At 42.2% G+C, this 12,054-nt stretch overlaps 1 protein-coding gene across 13 annotated transcripts in view; it reads left to right on the top strand.

Annotated features, from left to right (window-relative positions):
* The window catches only part of LOC308509287 (uncharacterized protein), a 53,567-nt gene that overhangs the window by 2,341 nt on the left and 39,172 nt on the right, over positions 1-12,054 (top strand). The window lies entirely within an intron of this gene.

Raw genomic sequence — 12,054 nt, 5'->3', positions numbered from 1 at the left:
GAGAGAATGTGACTGGCACTGAGCTGCTAATAACGAGCCATAGGAGAAGCTGGACGTGCAAAAGTGGTGTTGGCTCTTCATGGAGAGACTTACAGAATACGTCATTTGTACAACCTTAGCCACTGTCTCAGCCCCAAAGCCCAGGGATGTTGCACCTGTATCATTGATTGACCCTTTACTCAAGTTAATGAGTTAAGAGGGAAAGTTTCTACCTTATTTCTTATTTTCCTCTTTCGTATGTTGCCTAGGAAGGGAGGCTTAGGTTGTTTCAGAAGCAGCCACTTCAGGAGAAGTGGGAGAACTCCAGACGGTGCTGACTCTATGTGAGGTAACAGTGGACAGCCAGGTCAGAAGGTGGTAGGTGTCACATCTCTTTGCGAGCCATGCAGCATTATTTTGAGAGAGAACTTCAGTGGTGGGCAGCCTCTGAGATGGCCCCCGGGATGCCCACCTCCTGGTATTCGGGGGCTGTGTAATCCTCCCCCTTTCAGTGACCTGCCTCTAACCAATAGATATCTCAACGTGGAGGGGATGACACATCTGTGATTAGATTGCAGAGAATGTAACTTCTATCTTGCTAGAAGATTCTGTCCCTTGTTGGGTTTATGAAGCATGTTTCTATGTGAGGGGGCCACACATGGCAAGGAACTAAGGGTGTCCTCCATCCAACAGCCATGTAGGTTTTGAGCCCCACAATCCACAGCCCACATGAAACTGAAAACAGCCAACCATCACGTAGGAGAGTTTGCAGACAGGTCCATCGAAGTTGCGCTTTCAGGTGAGACCCAGCCCTGGCTGATGTCTTGATTGCGTCCCTAAGAGATGCCGTTAAGCAGACCTCACTTGGCTCTGCCTAGTTTCCTGACTCATAGAAACTTGGTGATGAGTGTGTGTTGTTTAAGCTGCTAAGAATCAGTAGGCAGATAAAGCAATTTCTAGAACCAACTCTCCTGAGGTAAGCACTACTTCTGTCTTTCGTGTTTCACTGGCCTGTTTGCATCTTGTTGATAGTGCAAAGAAATCTCCATTTGACATTCTTTGCAACTTCTGAGTTCATCAAAAGGCTGCTGAAACATTTTGCGAAGGAATTTGTGGTACCTAAAGTGCTAGATCTGTGTCACTGAAGTGTGCTTTCTTTAGTGAGCCGGACGTTTTTTTAATGATCTAACGGGTTGCCTGAAAGGAAAGCCTGGTTTGTATCTCAAGAATCTTGCTCTACTTTAGTACTAATGGACTAGAACTGTAATCTCTACCACTGGTAGTAAAAATTGCAGGGGAAAAAATGACTTCTAGGACGCAAATGGAAAAGCCTTGGCCAATTTTGCTTTTACTTTAAAAAGTAAATAAATAAACTGAGCCTGAAAATGTAGTTTGTTGAAAGTCATTGACAAAAATCCATCCACCAATGGACTTTTTAATCTGATTCAATAATGTTATCTGAAAAGGCAGAATGCATATTAGAATCTCAGTTATGAGTACTTATCTGTAAAAGAAATATCAGTATCTGCTTATAAACAGGGACTGGAAGGGAAGATTGAAATTATAGAGATTATATATTATGTTTGATGGTGGCATTTTTCTTTAATTTTTCATTTGATACCACTGGTAAAAATTGTATTGTGTAAGAAGTAAAACTCTGTAGGAATCTAGTCATTTATATAAGTATTTCCTGTGATCCCACTATGTGCCAGACTCTATTCTAAGCACTGGGACAATGCAATACACAGAGTCCCTTGGAGCTTATGTTATAGAGACAGGTGGACAATCCAATCATCTGCAGACAAGCACACGAATCATGGCTGACAGTGATAAGTGATATAAAGAAAAGTAAAGCGAGGCCAGGGGAAGAGGAGGGTCAGGAGAGCATAATCAGGAAGGAGCGTCTCCGATGAGGAGGCGTTTGAGGGAGCCTGAAAATGTGGGCATGAAGGAGTATGTAAGTGGACTGTGGCATTCAAGATGATCAAATAGGATGTGAGCAAGGTTGCTGGAGACAAATAAGGTGAGTTCTTTGAGGTTCTTTAGCAAGTACTTAGCACACGTGGACGTGGTTTCATGAGCAGGAGTTTAGTGGATAAGGAGCACAGGCTCCAAAGCCAGTGGCCTGGATGAACTTCCAACTGGAGCTTACGAGCTGGGTGACCTTGGGCAAGGTGTAAAGCTTTCTGGAAAAAAACGCAGCTGATAATACCCTCATAAAGTGGTGCTGAGGATTAAATACTATGTGCAAAGCGCTTGGAGTAGCTCTCGGCCCACATTTAGCAATAATAAAGATTAGTTACAGTGACTGCTCTTACTAAGTTTCCTCCATTACAATACTGATTCTTTAGTAAGGGAGATCAACACATGTCACTCTCCAGAGATACAACAATGTACCTTTTCAAACGCTAGGGCTCTAGCCTGCACGTTGGCAAGCTCAACTTCCTAAGTAGCTTTCCTGGTTTCTGGGAAAGTTTCAGCACAGGAACCCAGAAATTGCTTCAGAGACACACTACGTATAACATACATTGTTAAAACAAAGGGATAAAGAAGTGGGTGGGTTCTTTGAAATCATCTAAGAATGTCACACACACTTTTTAAAATGTAATTTTTATAGGTGGATTAGGGCATAGGCTTTGACACCAGGCAGCCTCGAGTTTAGATCCTGATGTCTCAGTTTAGAAACTGATGTCTCAGACACATCCTCTTACCTCTACAACAAAGAGCTGTCATAGCTGACACTCATTAGCGCTTGTCATATACCGGATACTTTTCCAAGACGTTTACATCTGTTAGCTCCTTTAATCTTCACAACCCCTTTAAGGTAGCTGCTATGTTACCATCCCCATCTTACAGGTGGGCGACAAGAGGCAGAGATCAAGTGACTTTCTCAAGGTCATAAAGCCATTTAAGTGACAGAGTGAGGATTTGAATGGGTGCTGACTGGCTCCAAGTCTGTGTGCTTAAGCCATATGCTCTACTGCCTCAGGTAGAACTGTACTGCAAAGGGGGTTAAGACACAAAGTAAGAGCTTACTAAATATTTGCTGAATGATTGACTATGCAAACTATAGTAAATTATATCATGGTAAATAGAATACTTGGTACTCTGTTATGGCTGAATAATTCAATTAGTTTTTCACTTTAAAGGTTCCCTGGTGTATATTGTATCAGCTTTGTAAATCCATTAGTCTAATGACCTATTAATAATCCATTCTGGGGCGGCCGGTGGCTCAGGGGGTTAGAGCTCCATGCTCCTAACTCCGAAGGCTGCCGGTTCGATCCCCACATGGGCCAGTGGGCTCTCAACCACAAGTTTGCTGGTTCAACTCCTCGAGTCCTTCAAGGGATGGTGGGCTGTGTCCCCTGCAACTAGCAACGGCAACTGGACCTGGAGCTGAGCTGCTTCCTCCACAACTAAGACTGAAAGGACAACAACTTGAAGCTGAACGGCACCCTCCACAACTAAGATTGAAAGAACAACAACTTGACTTGGAAAAAAGGCCTGGAAGTACACACTGTTCCCCAATAAAGTCCTGTACCCCTTCCCCAATAAAAAAAAAAATCTTAAAAAAATTCAAAAGGGGCAGTTTTAAAATAAATAAGTAAATAATCCATTCTGAGAGGACATTGGATTACCTGGCAAACCGTGTTTGTGCTGAGCCCATGATGGCCCCTGCTGGTCACCTCTGGTGTTTCCAAATGCTCATGGACCGTCTGTTGGAGAGTCTTTTAGAATGTCACTTGCCCATGACTTACATCTTTGCATTTTTGGAATTTGGGGAACTGCTAGTTCTCTCCGTGGTGAAAATCTGATTTACATTACTGGTATACTTCTTTAGTGATGGAGACCACTAGGAATTGTCACATAAATTAGTTTTTTATTAAAGTAATGGGGTGATTACATTGTACTCAAAAAGCACTTCAATCATGCAACTAGCAACTCCTATTTCAAATCTATAACTGTCTCAAATTGTGGGCTGATCCAGGATAAAATAAGATTACTCATCCCTTAGGAAGTTTTCCAACAGGAAAATTTAGGTAGGACATGAGTCATATAATCTGACATTCTTCTGCTATCTAAATAAATCCTTTTTCTTTAAACCATATGTTTTAAAGGAGTAAAAAAAAAAGAAAATGTAAAATTTTTGTACATTGAAACCCTTAACCAATCAGATCTTTTATATATTTGAATTTCTAAATTATAGCTGGACTTTGAAAATAGGTCAGTCATTTTCTTTGCAGCAAACCTTTCCAACTGTACTTTTTCCTTAATAAATATTTTCTGATCATTTAAGTATAGCAAGAAAATTAAACTATGCATAGTTTTGTTTTCTGTCTAGTTACAATGTCTAAAGCAAAAGCTAGTAAAAAAAAGCTCTGAGATATTAATTGTATAGTCCATGGTCTTAAAATTTCAAAGGCCAATCGAGTTGTTAGGAAGTTGAGAATTAAACTTCATAACTTCATTTGGTCAGTTAGCCTTTTGTCTTTATAATTTACATTTAACAAGATAATAAGTTGCTTCCATTGGAAAGTTTCGGTACAAAGGAGAATCAGGGTTGCACTGAAGTGGATTTAGCCTGGGCCACAGAACATTCCATTGCCCCCAGCCCCTATTCTCTTTCCTGTTTTACGTTTGGCCTGATGAGGGCTGTGGATGAGTTGCAATGCAACTGCAAAGGACGGGGTGATAAGAGAAGGAAAACAGAGCAGACCTAGGTGATCTTAGGGAACACTAACCTCTTATTTGAGGATAAAGTGTGTGAATCTGTGTAGATGCATGTAAGAGTTTCTGTGTGGGGGGTGGAATTTAGATGGACTTAGACCTCCTTGTTAAAACCAATGAAAACTGAGTCTCTTACCTGGTTTTTCTGTATTATATGATATCGTTAAACTTCTTGACATACTTTTCCCCCATGACTTGCATGACCTTCTTGAAATACCTTTTTCTCTTGAATTTGGTGACTTCTAATTCTCCTGATTTCTCTACCTGTTTGGCCATTCCTTTTCAGTCCCTTTGGAGGGTCCCTCTTCGTCAGTTTATTCTCTTAAGTGTTTGTACCAGAACAATCTCCTTTTATACGCTCTCCCTGGTTTTCCACTTCCATGGTTTCAGTTTCCAGCCATGTGCTGAGTACTCACACACATCCTGTTCCCGCCCAGACCTCTCGGCTCTAGATGCCTCCAGATGTTCTATGGACATTTCAAATTCATTGTGTCTACAACTGAACTCATTTCCTTTCTGCCCAAACTTGTTCTTCTTTATGTTCCCTCTAGTGAATAACAACATACCAGTAGCCAGTAAACCAGGGTGTGATTCTTGATTCCTTTATCACCACACCCCCTTCTCATAAATCAAGTCCAATTGAGGCCAGAACAACTCTCCCACTCGTTTTATCCTGTCCCATCGCCACGAGCAGAGTTCAGGTCACCATCATCTTTTGCTTCAATTATTGTATCAGCCACAAACTTAGCCTCGCAGTCTCCAGTCTTGCCTTCTTTCGGTTCCTTTTCCACATAATGTACGATGCTTCTAAAACACAAATCTGAAAACGTGCTGTTTTACATGCAACCCTTCCGTGACTTCCCATTGCCTTATGATAAATTCCAAACCCTACACCATGGTTTATGGTGCCTTGTTATGTAGGCCCTGTTTATTTCCCCGGCCCCCTCTGTAAACACTTCTGTCTTTGTCTAATCTTCAGCTTCATTGAATCATTTTCAATTAATTACTCAAAGGCACCAAGTCCTCTCTCACCTGCAGGCATTTGCTGGGTTCTCTCCCAGCCTGAACTATTTTGCCCTGCCTTTTCTGTCTGGCCGGCTCCTAACCAGTCTTCCCATTTCAGCTCAGGAAAAGGGAGCAGTTTTTCTGACAGCCGCAGACTGGGCCGAATCCCCTCTGTGCCCCTGGAGCACCCGTGGTCTACACTCAAAGTGGCCGCTCACCTGGCTGTGGCGCTCGCTAAGCTCCACGGGACCATGTCTTTTGTTCACTTTTGTATTCACAGCACCGGGGTTTGAAACGTGGCAGGTGTTTAGTAAACACTGAGTAAGCGTGTAAAGAGCAGGACTGGGAGCAGATTGACCTGCAGCCGCAGGCCTACTGTGTGCCACCTCGCAGAAGTGAGCTTACAGGCCCCTGTGCCTTCCTGCGGCCTCCCAGGCACTATGCAAAGCAACTTCATACATTTCATTTCCCCCCAAAGCCCTGAGGAGATGAGGAGTTTGATGCTGAAATAAGTAAGTTAACATGTCAGAGGTAGGACATTTATTAATTTGATGCTTCCTCCTCTTTGGAAGGGGAGCCGTGAATGTTCGCTATGTCTAACAAGAAAGATGATTATTTAATCATATTTTGCAAAACAGCACCACTCCCATGATTGTGGCAGACTTCCAGTTTGAGTCTTCAGGTTCTCTGAAACAAATAGTCAAATATATTCAATCTTTAGAATTAGGAAATGCCATTTTATTTTAAATAACCATACATCCTTGTTATCAGAAACTTAACAAAGTTATTTTCCAGAACCTTTGCCAACATTATATAAATTATGTAAAATTTCCATGAAACTATCCTCCTTTATTCAAAACTGTTTCAAAGCCTTCTCAGGAAGGGCAGATGGTGTTTCCATCATCTACAATAATTCGAAGGATACCAGAGTCAGTTGAGGTGAAACAAAGCACCAAGTACCATAGACCCAGGCTAATTGATTAAGGTACATAAAGAAATTTGTTCAGAATTGGGACCCTTTATAGGATCCAAACAACTTCACAACATACTCAGCCATCTAAAACATACTTCACAAGCTTCTCGGTGCTTTCTATATTGCTACAAGACATTAGCCAATAGTTTGGTAATCAGGTGGTCTTTTTTCGGCTTATAAACAACAGAAATTTATTCTTCTCAGTGTTGAGTCTAGGAAGGCTGAGGTCAAGGCACTGGCAAGATTTGGTGTCTGGTGAGGCCCACTTGCTGCTCATACACAGCTGTCTTCTCACCGTGTCTTCACATGGTCAAAGGGGCAAAGGAGCTCTTTGGGGTCCCTTTTATAAGGGCACTGTCATGACCTGATCATCTCCCAAAGACCCCACCTCTTCATACCATGACATTGGGGGTTATGTCTCAACATGGGAATATTGGGGGCACAAAAAACATGTATAATATCCCGTAACATTTCTACGGGGCACTTTCACATCTGTTATTTCCTTTAATATTACATCGCTGATAGGGATAAATGTGCTCATTTCTAGATAGGAGGAAAAGGGGCAGAAAGGTTAAATAATTTGCTCAGTATTACCCAGCTAGAATTTCAGCCTTTCCATTACTCATCAACTCTTCTAAGTTCACTGTAAACAACTTTCGGCTCTCTAGGCCTCACCTCAGCTGTATAGCTGATTTTGAAGGAATGTAATTATTTACATAGCTTATGAAAACAAATGCAATTTAAGTACAGTTGCAGTGTTGCACATTTACTAATCCACTGATGGGAAGGGATCACAATTACCTGCTATAAATACTTGATGGAGTGAGTGATTCTTTAGCTCAAGTGAGCAAGGCAGCCACCTTGCTAGAGCAGAGGTGACCCACTTGACCCGAGTTCCCTCTAGAGGCCACTGCGCCACTGACAGTCTCGAAGAGCCCGCTGCAGGTGAAAGGTGAAAACGGAAGCCAGTTCTTGCCATTGCCTGCTATATAGTAAATCAGGTTCACACCACCATTCGGGAAGAATGCAGGTGAAACAACCTGACTGTTTAAAAACACTGGACTCTTAGATCTTCACTCAGACCGGGAATCAGCAAAGCCATGTCCATTCTCCTGGGAGAAAACAAGGTAGGTATCTTCTCAACTTCTCAGTGCTGCAGAAAACCTACCTCATGGAATCATTTTTATTCTGTGGAAAACTCTTAAGTACATAATACAGGAATACATTCTTCTTTTACAGAAATACGTTGTTCTTGCTTAAATTCCAGCAATTCAGATATCTTTTAAAAGGAATCCCAAAGGAAAACTTACCAGTTTCTGTCTTTTCAGACCTCTCTCGATGCATATTGACACTTAGTAGACCAAACAGTTCTTGTAAGGTGTGTGTGAACCTGTAGAGAATTTGTATGCGATTATTTGAGCCAAGCTGATGATATGCTGGGAAGCAAAATCTCAAATGCTCCCCGGTAATCAGGTTCCGAGAAGGCAGTTTGAAACTGCTTTTCACAGAGAAGGTGTATCTGTAGATGGAGAGGTTTTAAATGGCAGTGCTTTCCGCTTTATCCTGAAGGAACTACAAGCCAGGTGATTAACGTCGTGTAAAAAGAAATCCACAGCAATAATCCCAGGAAAGAAGTACATAAAACTTAAACCAGTGAATGTCTTAGAGTAGCGGGAGTTTGCCCCTTAATTTTATGGAGATGCTGTATGTGCCATAGATAAAAATCAGGGAGCAATAAAAGTCTGCCTAGCAGCTAGTGTGGGAGCGGGCTCAAGCATCGGGTTCACATCTGTCTGAACCCTTAGAAGGCAGCCTGCAGACCTGCACTGGGTGGCTTCACCATGTCGCCAGCCCCCTCCCGCTATGACGTCTATTTGGGCTCTAGGCTTGTGACACCAGGTAATGAGGTTCATCCTGGCCCTGAGCACAAGGCAAACGCGCTCATTTGATTGGCCCCGACTATAAAAGCCCTGTGCTCCCAGCACACAGTCTGTGGGATACTTACACGATGCTAGGTCTGAGTTCTCCCCAACCCTCACTGTGGGCGTCACACTGCTGGGGAAGAAACAGGAACAGCTGGAGCGAGACAGGGCCCTTGGCAGCAGAGCTGGTGTCAGAACCCGATTTGGCAACACAGAGCACCATTGGCAGTTACAGCAGGAGTGCCAGGTCCTTCCCAGCTGCCAGGAGAGAAGGACCGTGGGTGGGCGGGGAGGACAGGAGGCCAAGCGAACAACGCAAGCCCATTCCCAAGGAGGGCTGGGAAATACGCAGTGAGAAGATGCCTGCAGACTGTGACACATTAGTGGCTTGTCCTGTGTGTGTGGGAGGGGGTGTCACAGTCTGTATAAGTGAAGTACAGATAAGGTGTGGTTGGTGTGCCTGAGGAGCTGTGTACTTGACACTCAGTGATAAACTTCCAGGATGAGCTTTGCTTGTGGGCTCCCTCTGATTCCACACAGGACGTGTAGAGACCAGTACAGGGCTTTTAGCATCTCTGTAACAGGACAGTCTCAGCACAAAGAAGGAACCCATTAGATCGGCAAGGCTCTTATGTGACTTCGGGTCCAGAAGAGTCTTGACTTTCAGGGAGACATGGTGGTGGAACCCCAGGGATCCATCCTTTAGGCTTGCCAAAGCAGATGAAGTAGTGCAATTCACCAGATTTGATTCCTAAGAAATGCCGTGTCTACATATGAGTGAGCGACCTCCTGCTAGGAGAAGTGAAATATCAGTATTTAGTATACTGACTCCTTTCAGTAGTTCACTTAACAGATTGTGACCCTCCATGTAGATCTGCCACTAAGTGTCACCTCTCCACAGACACCTTCTCCATCACTTCTCTCCCACCCTTTCTTGGCAATGGGCCTTGTTTGATCCTTTGCCTTTTCGTTCTACCACCCACTACAGCCCTTTTTCTCGGCTGACCAATAAAAAGCAGTGGGGCCAAAAGAAACCAACTAGAAAGCCTTGAAATCAGTGTTTATCGTAGTTTCATTTTACTAATTTCACTCCATTCTGCTTGTTTATGTCACTTTGATACATAGAATACTAAATTATATAGCTCTTTTCTATATTTTGCACTGTAATTGTTATCTATTTTTTTGATCTCTGAATGCAGTCTCTTCTTAAGCAGAAAATAAAAACTCCTTACAGTTGAGGATGCATCTTTTTTATTTGGTGTTCCATCTAATGGGGACAGTACAGAGTTAATACCAAGGGTTTTAATTTTTTCTCCGTGGTGTCTGAGATAGTTCATGTGCATTCAGACCATGAAGACTTTGTGTTGATCTGTTAGATGACAGCGTATTTTGACTGAGACTCGGTCCTGGACAGGCTGTCTGACTTCTCTCAGCGTAGTTTTACTAACATGCTCTCCAGATCTAGATTTTCATGATGCAATATTAATAACACCAGCCCACCCCCAAATCACTACTTTATTCTGTTTTGGGTTTTGTTTTTTTCCTAAAATCTTCTGGCCCATAACAACAACATATATTTGAATGAAGAGTATTGATGCAGTTAAATTGAAAATAGTTCCAAATGAGTGTTTGGACTTAGAGTGTGCTGTGCTCATCTTTGCAAACGAATCAGCAAGTTGTACTCGTGTCTCTCACTTTGCTGGAATGGAATTTGTGCACTTTGTAGAAAGCACTTCATTCTAAATTGAAGGCTGTAATTGGGATCAAATTAGATCATGTCTATGAAAGTGCCCTGTTAATTGGTCTATAAATATATGTCATTAGTATCATTAGTTTCTAGCAAGCTTCCTGGTGATACCGACTGCGGAGCACAGGGAACACTTTGAGCAGAAAGGTTTAAGCCTTCACAAAATGTGCTGGTTAGAAAAACAGGAAAAGAGAACCGGATAAAGCCAAGAGCGATGTTCTTTGGAGTGCAGACTGCCCGTAATCCACCAGCACAGCAAACTTATGAAAACAGAGAGAGACAGAGACATCATCTTACCTTTATGTCCTATTTGCCTTTGTTTTAAATTTTAAACATTTTATTTTTCAATTCAGTTGATTTCAAGAAACATTTCCTGAGCAACTACTAGGATAGTTGGTCTCATACTATATAACCTTTGTAGTTGCACCCCTAAACATGAACATACTCAGCCCCTAGAAATACCTGAATAATTCCCACCAAGTGTGAGGATGGGGCGGGGGAAGGGGGGGTGTTTAGCACCAGAAGACAAGCAGTCTAGGATGCTTCCTAGGATGGTTTTTATCACAATCCCCCTGAAAGCTTTTTGAAAAACTGTATTCCCTCTAAAATATTTTAAATTGACATTTGAAACATTTTTATTATACATTTAAATCGTGGCAAAAGTTGTTAGGGCATATTGCAAATATCTATATTTTAAAATAAAGCTATTTTATCACTCTTCAGTGGCAGTGTAAGTACCACAGTGATTTGAACCCCTCATCACCCATTTAAACCATCAGTAAACAAGCTCCTTGTCAACAGTCAGAAATTTCACATCGGTCCTTTTTCTCTTTCAACTTCCATTTCTATTATTTCTCCTATAGGTTTTTGTTTTAATGTAGCAGGCTTTTATGTTTAAAGTCTTTTGTTGGCAACTTTATAATGCTTCCTCATATCAAATATATATCCTCTGACTATATGTGTACAACAAATGTTTGGATTGACATCATTATAAATATGTAATACACATTTGATTAGAACAGCATAAATTATGTATTTGATAAAAATAGTTTTCTTATGACTATTAGTCGGCACAAACGCCCTGAACTATTCACAGAAGAGGCACAGAGCGAGATGCTTTGAGGTCTTCCGTCTAAGTCAGCGAACGAGCACACAGTCTGTCAGGCTCACGTCTCGCAGTGAGAGGGGTTTAGGCCTCAGACCCCACTTCTGTAGACCTCAGGCATTGAGAGGGGCAGGGAGCTCTTATTTGGCTGTGTAACAATAGAGGCTTGTTGGTACGAGATGACTTTCTGAGAAAAAAGTAGCAGTTGGAGTTTGGGAGGCTGATAGCAGCTGGAAACCTCGCTACCGTATTTTTCATGTGGCTCATTGCTAGGCTGCCTAATGGGGTGGGGAGAGAAGAGCCACTGAAGCCATTCAGCCGACAAAGGGGTTGTTTCTTGTCACCTAGAAAATAAAATGTATTGGGAGTATATCTCTTAATGAGATGGACAGGGGAGGATGTGTTATGGTGCCTTGATCAAAGGAATTGCTTGAAGGGTTGTTTGTTTGTTTGGCCATGCGTAATATTATGATTAGGAATACATAAGAGAGATGTCTTTCTTGTTAAAGCGGGAAGAAATTTGGAAAGAGGAGTATGAAAAGAGACCCTTAACATATTACTGAATGAAAGAAGCCAATGTGAGAAGGCTGCATAC

The sequence above is a fragment of the Rhinolophus hipposideros genome (assembly GCF_964194185.1).
Source record: "Rhinolophus hipposideros genome assembly, chromosome: 16".
Taxonomy (NCBI): Eukaryota; Metazoa; Chordata; class Mammalia; order Chiroptera; family Rhinolophidae; genus Rhinolophus; species Rhinolophus hipposideros.
This window is presented reverse-complemented; position numbering and strand designations above follow the sequence as displayed.